Here is an 11,806-nt window from a genome sequence, read left to right as displayed (position 1 = left end):
CCCCCACCCCTCTTTCCTATCCTGTCCCTCCTGTACAGCCTATAGCCCTTGACATTGACCGCCCAATCATGCGTTTCATCCCACCACATTTCCGTAATCCCCACTATGTCCGGGCTGGTGTCAGCCAGCAGGAGGGCGAGTTCCTCCTGCTTGTTGCCCATACTATGAGCATTTGTGTAGAGGCATTTGAGGCCTCCTGTGGGTGCGTGTGCTGACCCCCTAGTCCCAGCATTACCCTGGCCTCTCTCTCTTACCTGTTTGATTGCTTCTGTCATCGGTCTGGGCTGGGCTGTAGTTGTGGGTGCTGTTTGGTCTGGCAGTCACCTGGATCACCCTCCAGTTTGGTGTCATCAGTGAACTTGGCCACTCTGCTTCTGACACCAATGTCCACATCATTGATGTAGATGTTAAACAGTATAGGCTCTAGGACAGAGCCTTGTGGGACCCCACTGGTCACAGTGCACCAAGACAACTGGCTCCTGTTGACCACCACCCTCTGGGTCCTACCACAGAGCCAGTTCCCCAGCCAGTGGATTGTGGTGACGTCAAGGCCCCAGTTAGCCAGTTTAACCAAGAGGTGATCGTGAGATACCAGGCTTTTTTGAAGTTGAGGTATATGACGTCAATCTCTTCTCCCTTGTCCAGGTGATAAGTCACCTGGTCATAAAAGGAAATGAGATTGGTCAAGCAAGACCTACTAGCAACAAACCCATGCTGGCTATCACTCAGGATGTTGCCGTCACTTAGTCTGTTAAGGATGGCCTCGTTGATAATCTTTTCCAAGACTTTCCCCAGGATAGAGGTCAGGCTGATGGGCCTGTAGTTTGCCAGATCTACTTTCCTCCCTTTCTTGAAGATAGGCATGACATTGACCCTCTTCCAATCATCGGGCACTTCACCAGAGCACCAGAACAAAGATTCGTTGCTGAGCTATGATGCTTGCCAGCTCCCCGAGTACCCTTGGGTGTAACCCATCAGGGCCGATTGACTTGAAGGTATCCCGCCTGTCGAGGTGTTCCTTCACAAGGTCAGCTGATGAGGAATAGAAAAGTACTGGGAGAAGTGTATATGTGTCGGGACAGGATGGGGGATGTGGGTGAAGGCCGAGTGGCAACAAGGCGGCCTTCAGGTTAAGCTTATCAGGAGACAGCTTGAGAAAAACATGCTTCGTTCAGCAAACAACAGGATGCGTTGCTGTCAGACTGCCAAGAGTATGTTATGGGGCAGTTTGACCTGTACATGGCTTACTAGTATATAAGGGGGTTTGTGCCTTGCTCTCTCTGAGAATTAGCTGCCCCTTGCTTTTTCTCCCGTGGCCTCGCAAAATAAAGCACTTCTGATAGCCAAACACTGATCCTGTCTGAATTTCTACATCACAGTTTTGATGGAGGGCAAGGAATCTCCCTTGCCCGGGCCTCCCTGACCCATAGTGGGCAGGGCCGTCTCATGGGGCTGATGGAAAACTGACACAAAGTACCCATTTAGCAAGTTTGCTTTTTCCTGGGCGTTAGTTGTCAGTTGCCCCATCTGGTTTAGCAGGGGCCCAATGTTGCCTTTGCTTTTCCTCCGGCTCTTCACATATCTAAAAAAGGAATTTTTATTTTCCTTGATATTTGTAGCTAGCTGGAGTTCCATCGCAGCCTTGGCTTTCCTGATTTGCTCTCTGCAAGTCTGGACTAAAGCAGAGTATTCTTCCTTGGTGGCGGTTCCAGTCTTCCATCCTTTATAGGTCTTCCTTTTAAGACGTAGGAGGTCTGCCAGTTCCCTGGAGAGCCAAGGGGGCTGCTGTGCCCTTTTGCTGCCTTTCCTCCGAGATGGGATGGACTTTGCTTGCACATCCAGGATTGCTCCCTTGACGAGCAACCATGGGTCCTGAACTCCCTGCTCCATTGGGTTGTGGCCTTTTAGGGCCTCTATGACAAGCCTCCTTGGCTTGTCAAAGTCAGCTTTCCTGAAGTTGAAGAGTTCTGTAGAAGTGACTGACTTGCCAGCTTTATGGCAGATGGTAAAAGTGATCAGTTCATGATCACTGTCACCCAGCTTCCCTTTGATTGTTAGGTTGCCAATTAGGTCCTCCCCGGTTGCCAGTATGAGGTTGAGCAATGCTTTACCTCTTGTCAGCCGGTAGACTTCCTGCATCAGGTAGAGGATGTCCACACATGACAAAAAGCTTTGGGACTCAGGATTTGGCCGAGCACTCCTCCCACAAGATATCTGGGTAGTTAAAGTCTCCCATGACAACCATACACCAGGATTGTGTGGCCTTAGCCAATTCCCTGGTGAACTCCTGGTCGAGGTCTTGACTCTGGGTAGGGGGTCTGTAGTAGACCCTCACCATAGTATCACCTGTGCTTTGTTCCCCACGGATTTTAACCCAGAGGGTGTCAAGTCATCCACCATGGGTGCCAATGTCAGCTTGCAGGGACGCGTAGCTTTCCTTGACATAGACAGCTACGACCCCACCCCTTATGTCCACTTGATCCCTCCTGTACAGGGTATAGCCATCTATACCCGTGATCCAGTCATGGGTGGAATCCCACCAGGTCTCCGTTATCCCTATGACTTCGTAGTTATTTGCATTTATGAGGAGAACAAGTTCATCCTGTTTATTCCTCAGGCTCCTGGCATTTATGTATAGACACACAAGTGTCCCCTTAAGGGCTCTTGCCTTGCCTACATTTTTTTCCAGGGCTGGGGGTGGGATGGGATTCCTTATGTGCCTTAGCCTGCTGGCTTTGCAAGGGCCACTTGGTGGGCCAGCAGCGGCAGTAGTCTCCCCCATCCCCTGGTGGGCTTAGTTTAAAGCCCGGTGGAGCAGGTCAGCCAGTCTAGCTCCTCTCCTTCCCAATGTAGAGAGGTGGAGGCCATCCCTTCCCAACAGCTCACCGCCTCTCTCTCCAAAGAGCGGACTGTGGTCATGGAAGCCAAAGCGTTCCCGATGACACCAGCGCCGCAGTCTTTGGTTGACTATGTGGATTCTCCTCTCCCTCCTCAGCCCATAGCCTGAGACTGGGAGGATCAAAGAAAACACCACCTGTGCCCCCAGACCCTTTAGTGCCACACCCAAATCCCTGAAGCGCCTCATGACCCAGCTAGGAGCACTCTGAGCCATGTCATTGGTACCCACTTGGATGAGGAGCATGGGATAGAGGTCTGTGGGCTGGAGGAGTTTAAGGATCTTCTCCACAATGTCACGGATGCAGGCCCCTGGGAAGCAGCAAACTTCCTGGGCTGAGGGGTTGAGGCAGCAGATTACCGCCTCAGTCCCCCTCAGGATGGAGCCTCCCATGACCAACACTTTGCGTTTGGTCTTGGGGAGAGCGGGGATGGTAGGTACAGTGTCCTCTGTGTTGCCTGTGAGAGCTGGCAACTGAGCAGGCTCTGCTGGGGCTACAAGAGGCTCATACCTGTTGCAAAGGTCTGGCAGGGCAGAGGCCTTGGTGTGATGGGCCTTGGGGCCCTTGACCACCTTGGTTCAACCCCATGGCTGGACAGAAGGGGAGGTCCCTGGGTCTTCCCTTGTCCTGGAGGGAGACTGTGGTCTACCCTACACCTCCCAGGGGAGAAAGGCCTGGCAGTAGGAATCTGTCTCCTGTTCACAGTCCCTGATGGCATGCAGTCTCTGGACTGTGGCCTGGAGCTCCTCCAGCTGGTGCGCCAGAGACCCCAAAAGGGAGCAGATCCCACAACGGGAGGTGGCCATGCTCCCAGGCCCCAGAGCCTGAAAAAGGGACAGGCAGCCCCCGCAGCTGAAAGCCAGGGGCTCCGTCTGTGTGGAGCCTGGAACCATGGGTTCCGTCTGGGTGGCCGTCTCTGAGATGCCGGGGGGGGGTGGGAACCACAGACCACTGGTGGGCTGGCTACAGCTGGGACTGTCTGCTCTGGGGGACTCATGGGCATGGCCTTGGGCCCTCCTGCTTGCCCTTCTGCACAAACTCCCATGCAAACTCGCACACCAGGCTCAGAAGTGCACCTGTTTGCACGGCCTGTTCACGAAGCTCTGGTTGCGTGGCTCCCTGGGGGGCTGGGCGAAGTAGGAGCCTGGGGGGCATGACCCTCCTTGGTCCAATTAGCCCACTCCCAGCTCACTAGGTCCCTCCCTCCATGGGCCCCTGCTTACCTGCTGGCAGGCTGCGGCTTGTCAGGGGTCCTGGGGTCACTGCTGGGGTCCCTGGGCTCATGGGGGCACAGCAGGCTTACACCTGTGCGTCTCACACCGGAGCATAGGAAACTTGAGATGCATAGGAAACATGAAATCACAAATGACAGTGGAATGTCAGTGGAATTGGTGGATGGCAGATAATTGCCACTGTGTACCTGTAGTATTTTTTTTTTTGAAAGGGGAAAAACTGCCAAACCCAGGGAGACTGGAGGGACTTTGGCTTCACTGGGTTTAACCCATTGTCAGTTGTCTTTCTTGACTAGAAGCTGAAGCATTGGGCATCATCTACTTACTGCTTCAGCCCATTGTTTTCTCACTGTTGCAGTTAGATATATTTTTTCTGCCAGTATTTATGTCCAAAACAATATTGAGGTTTTCCATCCTTGCCCCATTTTAAGGAGCATCTTGTTACAAAAATGTTGCTATGGGGGGTCAGACTCCCATCCCTGGGGCCCAAGCAACCATGAGAAGTGCCCTACAGCTGCTCCCCCCACTGCTTGGGGCAGAGGTGTAACAGCTGGGACTTCTGCAAGGTCCTATTCTCACAGGGGAGGGGGCTGAAAAGAACAGAACTTCTTCTTTGCTGAAAAATGCAATGTAAATTTATCTGACCTGCATTCATCATTGCTTCTCAAGCAAATACCAGGATGTCATCCTCTCATTGTACTTGACCTTGGTGAGGCTGAAGCTGGAGTACTGCATCCAATTCTGGGCTTCACAATTTAAAAAGGATGTTGAGAATCTTGAGAGAGCCCAGAGGAGAGCCACACACATGATCAGAGGACAGAACAGGTCTTATGATGTGAGGCTGAGAGCCATGGGACTTTTCAGCCTGGAAAAGTGCAGGCTCAGGGGGCACCTGGTGGCTGCTTATAAGGGGTGTGCATTACAATTTGGGGGAACACCTGTTCACCAGAGTGCCCCAAGGAATGACAAAGTCAAATGGTCACAAACTCCTCTGACACTGTTTCAGGCTGGATATAACGAAGAACTTCTTTACTGTCCAAGTCCCCAAGGCCTGGAACAGACTGCCACCAGTGGTGGTGCAAGCACCTACTCTGGAGTCCTTTAAGAAACATTTGGACATTTATCTTGCTGGGATCCTGTGACCCCAGCTGATTTCCTGCCCCTGGGGAAGGGGGCTGGAACTGATGATCTTCTGAGGTCCCTTCCAGCCCTAATGTCTATGAAATCTATGGAAGTCCCTCTACATCTGAAGCTGCCAGTGGTATGACATTATAAAACCTGCACTGTTTTGCCTCCTAATATATGATTTTCCATCATAGAGACTTACTGGGTGTATCTACACGAGACATGTTATTGTGTTGTTGCCTGGTTTACTGCACAGTAAGTGTGCATGTCTACTTGTGTACATGCTTATTGTGCAGGAAAAATCCCTAATCACAATTAGATTTGCTACCTGTAAGTGGAGGTAGCAAATTGAAGTGTGATTAGTAACTGCTCAGTAACGCAGACGTAATTGTGACCTGGCTGCCAGGTCTGCCTTGCCACTCGTGGGCCAGCCTGAGGCCAGCACCAGGGCTGCAACCTAGAAGCTTCTCCTGCTGCAAGACTAGGCTGCCCCTGTAGCAGCCCCTGGCTTCAGACTATAAGAACCTGCAGCCATTTTGTGCCCTGGGGCACATATCACATCAGCCTGAGGACAATATAGGTCCTGTGTGCCTGCCTATCTCAAGCCATGCACTGTTGCTTGGCCCTGCACTGCCTTGCAGCTACCAGGCACTGCTGTCAGGTCAGGTGGGTGCAGAAAAGTTGCTGCAGCCCCTGGCCAGTCTATCAGCACCCCAGGGCTGTTTGCAGGCTGTTTCTGGCAGCAGGGCCAGGGCCACTTCCCTGCTGCAGACCCCCAGCAGACTGCCCTGTGCTGCAGCTGCTTCAGAGCATAGCCTGTTCCACACAGCTGTTAGACCCATGCTGTGCCCCTGCACTGGACACTTCTGGCAGATGCCCAGGGTCGACAACAATGGGTCAGCCACACGGGGCCCAGAGAGCCAGTGTGGGACCCACAACGGTCCCCATCCGGGCCTGGCACCTCTCATGTGTGCACAAATGTGCCCTCTACCTGGGGCCCCAACTGGAGCCAGGAGGATGTTGGTGCTCTGGGGCAATGCAGAGGTGCAGCACCAATTTGAGTGGGGCGGGCATTTAAACATCTACATTTATGAGGCCTTGTCAGATGGGATGCAGGAGCATGGGCACTCCCAGTTGGTACAGCAGTGCCACATAAGGGTCAAGGCCTTAAGGGCACAGTGGGTAGCTATGACTGATCACAATCATTGGTCTGGCCATGCCTGTAAGACCATGTCCTTTATGTGGCAGCTGACCCACATTTTGGTGCCCCGGGTCCTAGGCTGCAACCGTACAGTTTTTACCAGCACAGGTGAGCTGCCCAAGCTGCTGCTCCACACTGACCCTTCCAGTGACATATCACCAGAGGAGGGATCTTTGGGCATTCAGCATCCCATTCTGCCCAACTCCCCAGCTGCTCAGTTCACCAGTGGCTTGGGGAGCCCTGGCCAGCATCTGCCTCAGCAGCTGCATAGCCCCAGACCCCACCATGAGGTATGGTTGGCCATGTCACTGCTGGCTGTCAGCAGCACCAGCTCCTCCATGGAGGTGGACCCTGGCTTGGCACCTGTACACCATGCACCATGGGACCAGGACATAAGGTGCAATAAGACACCAGTGCTGATGGGGAGGACTGTACTGAGCCCCCAGCCACACCAGACCTGGACACATGGTAACATTAAGAGGATGGCCGTCCAAGCCTCCACCCCTGCCCCTGGTCCCAGTCCCTGCCCCTTCCCCCACTCATCCTCCCTGCCTGGCTCTCCCACCCTCTCCTGGCCCCAGGTCACCTCACTGCCAGCATGCAGAGAGGTGGGACACAGTGCAAAACTTTGAGCAGCCTGTGCTCCTGCAGGTAGGCATGCATGAGTTTCTTACACTGAGGAATGCACTGATGCCAGCAGCAATGTCCTCCTCAGCAGCAGGGGACAGGGACATGTAGTACTGCCACAGGTAGTCCCCCAGGCAGTGGCAGAGCTTGTGGGGTATCCCAGGCTTGCCCCCAAATCATCATAGCTCAGGGTCACAAACCAGGAGTGCAAGTGCACCCGAGGCACCAGGAGGATCAGCAGCAGCAAGGTATAGTGGCTTGGGCACACCTAAGCCTGCACAAACAGCTAATCATGCACCACCAGGGGCATGTGCATCAGGGGCATGCTCAGGGCACAGCGGTGGAGGGCTGGCCTTGGGGCACCTTACAAGACAGCCCTCTGTGGAGAGGGTGGGGGGTGCAGCCAGCTCCTTGTCCCAGTTATCCAGGAGCCTGGGTGCCATGGGCTAGGCAGCTGCACAACAGGGTGGTGGGCCTGCGGAGGGAGAGTGGAGGAGTGGGGTCTAGTGCCATGGCAGCAGGTGCTGCCAGGATCCTGGCCTGTCCTGCCCTGAGGACAGTCTCAGGGAGGCAGGCTGCCTGCAGCCAGCACCCAGTGGGTCACCGGCCCTAGGGGAGTGCATGGAGATGACAGGCTCATAGTTTCATAGTCAGTAGGGTCAGGAGGGACCTGAGCAGATCATCAAGTCTGACCCCCTGCCATGGGCAGGAAAGAATGCTGGGGTCAAACAACCCCGGCTAGGTGATTATCCAGCCTCCTTTTGAAGATCCCCAGGGTAGAAGCGAGCACCACTTCCCTTGGAAGTTGGTTCCAGATTCTAGCCACCCTGACTGTGAAGTAGTGTCTCCTGATATCTAGCCTGAATCTACTCTCAGTCAACTTATGGCCATTATTCCTTGTTACTCCCGGTACTGCTTGGCGGAACAGGGACTCTCCCATAGCTTGCTGGTCCCCCTTGGCCAGTTTGTAGATGGTCACCAGATCCTCTCTCAGCCTTCTCTTGTGGAGGCTGAACATGTTCAGGTCCTGTAGCCTCCGGTCATAGGGCCTGCCTTGCTGACCCCGATCATGCCAGTGGCCCTCCTCTGGAACCCTCTCAATGCTAGCCACATCCCTCCTGAAGTAAGGCATCCAGCACTGGGCACAGTACTCCAACTGCAGCCTGACCAGTGTTGCATAGAGGGGGAGGATCACCTCCTTGGACCTGCTTGCAATGCATCTGTGGATGCATGACAAGGTGCGGTTAGCCTTATTGACCGCATCCTCACACTGTCGGCCCATGTTCATTTTGGAATCAATAATGACTCCAAGATCATTTTCTGCCTCTGTATTGATGGGAAGGGAGTTCCCCAGCCTGTAGATATGCTGCTGATTCTTCCTCCCTAGGTGCAGTACCTTGCACTTGTCAGTATTGAAACCCATCCTGTTCTCATCCACCCACTCCTGTAACCTGTCCAGGTCTAGTTGCAGCCTGTCCCTCTCCTCCAGCGTGCTCACTTCTCCCCACATCTTAGTGACATCCATGAATTTGAAGAAGGTGCTTTTCACCCCCTTGTCCAAGTCACTGATGAAGATGTTGAACAGTGTGGGCCTGAGTCCTGGAGGACCCCGTTGCCCACATCCCTCCAGGTTAAAAAAGACCCATCTACCACCACTCTCTGGGTGTGGCCCTTTAGCCAATTTGCGACCCATCTGACTATGTAGGCATCGACACCACAGTCGCCTAATTTTTTAATGAGACTAGGGGGAGAGACCGTGTCAAAGGCCTTCCTAAAGTCCAGAAAAACTATGTACACCATGACACCTGCATCCAAGGATTTTGCTCAGCTGGTAGACGCCTGGGCCCAGTCCTGCCTGGTCACCTTACCATGGTCCCTGGGCACCCGTGCACAGACAACCCCCAATCTGAGGCTGGACAGTGCATGGCCTCTGGAGCAGAGTACCTTATCTCTGAAATGTTACAAACTCTTACAAAAGGGTTCTGTCTCCTGGCTCTGCACATCCAGCATCTGGATGTGGGGGACAGGTCACAGGGGTCAGCAGGGATGCCAGTTCAGGGATACCATCACCTAGCGCTGGGGCCCTCTGGATGTTCCAGTTACACCAGAGGTGCATACAGGGCAGGACCCTCCTCCAGCAGCTGGTGGCAGTGGCTGAGCAGCGGGAAGATGATGTATGGGTCTGGTGGGTGGAGGATATTGTGCAGCACACAGGCTGTGATGATGACCTGGGGAGGTTCTCCTTGGAAACATCAAGGTGGGAATGGGGGAGTACCAGTGGCCCTTGAGGCAGCTAAAGCCACTTGAGCAGTGGGCGGGACTTGCCCAGGCAGCAATTAAAGTGGGCTTGGCAAAGATCCAGGTGGCCGGTGTAGTCCCTCATCAGCCAGGGCAGGAGCAGCTAGGCAGGGTCCCCAGTGAGCAGAGGTGGGACCATGATGTCACCCAGCTGCAGGTCCAGCAACCCCAGCTTGCTCTCCACCAGTCTCACCAAGCCAGAGTTCCTGAAGATGTGGGCATTGTGCATACTGCCTGTCTATCTAGTGCTCACATACATGAACATGCTGCGGTGGTCCACGAGAGCCTGCAGGAGCCTGGAGTGCAATCTCCTGCACCTATAATAGGGGTGGTCTCCATGGGGCGGGCAGGTGACCAGTATGTGGGTCTTGTCCAGGGCCCTGATACACAGGGGGAATCTTGCCACCACCACCTGGGGGTTATGGATATGGAGGACAGTGTCTGCCAGCATGTCCTGGAGGGCCCCATGCACCTCCAGGGCAGTCTCCCCAGTGGTGGCCTTGCTCATGCCCAACAGGTGGCCCACATACTGGAGGCTGGCACAAGTAGCAAGCTTCAGCAGTGCCAAGGCCAGGCAGGTGTCAGCAAGGAGGGCCGGTTGCATGCCAGTGTCCTGGCACTCCAGATGGGACTGGAGCTACTGGAGCAGGTCCCGGAAGGTGGCCCAGGTGAGCTGGAAGGCATCCACCCACTGTTTGCCATCCAAGTTCTGCTGGACAAGGTGCTGCCACCAGTGCTGGCTGGTGCAGTGGGCCCAGAGGCAGCAGGGCTGGAGGCCCAGAAGGGTAATGGTGGCCCTGGCAGTGGCCTCATGGAGCCGATCATTGGCATCCCTGGTTGCAGCATCAGCCTAGCTCCCCTTTTAAGACTAGGGCACAAAGAAGATAATGAAGAGAAGGAATGTATCCATCCTGCCAGATGGGCAACAAGAACACTCCAAAGCTAAGATAAGCTGAAGGCAAAAGAACAGAAGAAGACAAAAACAGAAGCTGGGTATGGAAAACCCCCAAAGCCCTAAACAAAGGGTGTCAATCCCTATGAAAGAACACTTTGAAAATGCCAAGTTGGGTGAGTCTCTTTCTCTTCTGCTGTTTCATCAGAGCACAGATGCATCTGTTCACCCTGCTCCAGTTATTATCTTCAAATCTGCTATCTTTAAATCATCATCGTCTACTCAGTAAGCCCGGGTTGGCCACCCTGGGCTAATATTGAGCAACTATTGCTGGTCACTATGTTTGGTGTATGTGTGGATGAAATGGTTGTTTTGTGTATATGTATGCCTGATGTGTATGATGATTTGTGTGTGTTTGTATGAATGGTGTGTCCGAACCTATATGTCCAACTCATGTAATCAATAAATGTGGCACCTTGCCTTACTCCCCTTTATAAAATCTCCTTCGTGATTTGAGCAATTGGCAATATGTGTAACAGTGGCTGGTTGTGGGGGAGCCAGGTGGAATGAGCAGGCTGTGGTCCAGGCAACAGTCAGTGCAGTGGGACAGCAGGGTGATCAAGGTGGCCAGCAGGATCCTGGGATGCTGTTTATCACTGCCAGAGCCAGGGGCTGGGGGCAGCCATAGTGCAGGGAAGCAGAGTGGGCTTGAACAAAGCACATTGCAGGACTGTAAGGATCTGGCAGCAAATTTTCTACGTAGTCCCTGCACTGGTAGGCACCTAACCAAACACCTTTACTGTACAATAGCTTACTGCACAGTAAATCTAGGCTGGAGTAAATGTATGTGTAGATGCGCCCACTGATCTATAATTCTACAGTTCGGCATTTTTAATCAACTTTTTATTCTTGAAAAATTATTTTCAGTGTTTTATTACAGTTGACTGAGAAACTGGACAAGCAAAATGAACCCTGAGAGGGACTATGACTGCACTAATAAATGCGCCAGGCAGTAAGCATCAGGGAAGAAAAGAGCCTTCTACTTCTGGAGCAGTAGGTAGCAGAGGAAAACTGATTTTAAACCACTGCAGGATTAGGGAGGTGCCTAGAATCAGTGACCCCAGGTCCTTCCAGTCTTATGTTCCTAGTAATTTTTGCTTACTTAACTTAAAGTAGTTCATTTATATGACTTAAATTTAATAATCGATTCAGTATTTTCAAACATATGTAGGGTCTGCTCATTCTCTCTGGCCAGCTCCCTGACCTCCAGTTTCCATAAGATATTGCCACTAAATTAATCTTCCTTTTCCATGGTTGTGTCACTCTTCCTTTGAAATCTCTTCACTGACTTACTCTTGACTGTATACAGACCTAAGGGGCTTTTATTTTCACTTTTGGGGAATTCCATGGCTTTACACTGTATCATTGCTTTTGTTTCTTCCCACTTTTTCCTCCCATTATTGTATTTTCTGCCATGATGTGTCTCCTCTTTGCAACTTGCTCCCTCTAGGGATTCAAATTGGTTCTCTCTTTG

The 11,806-nt window shown here is 52.8% G+C and overlaps 1 protein-coding gene across 1 annotated transcript in view; it reads left to right on the top strand.

Annotated features, from left to right (window-relative positions):
• LOC109306608 (macrophage mannose receptor 1-like) overlaps positions 1 to 11,806 on the top strand; it is a 105,700-nt gene that overhangs the window by 6,800 nt on the left and 87,094 nt on the right. The window lies entirely within an intron of this gene.

This window comes from Crocodylus porosus, unplaced genomic scaffold, assembly GCF_001723895.1.
Source record: "Crocodylus porosus isolate Cpor-Errol unplaced genomic scaffold, CroPor_comp1, whole genome shotgun sequence".
In the NCBI taxonomy this organism is placed as follows: domain Eukaryota; kingdom Metazoa; phylum Chordata; order Crocodylia; family Crocodylidae; genus Crocodylus; species Crocodylus porosus.
This window is presented reverse-complemented; position numbering and strand designations above follow the sequence as displayed.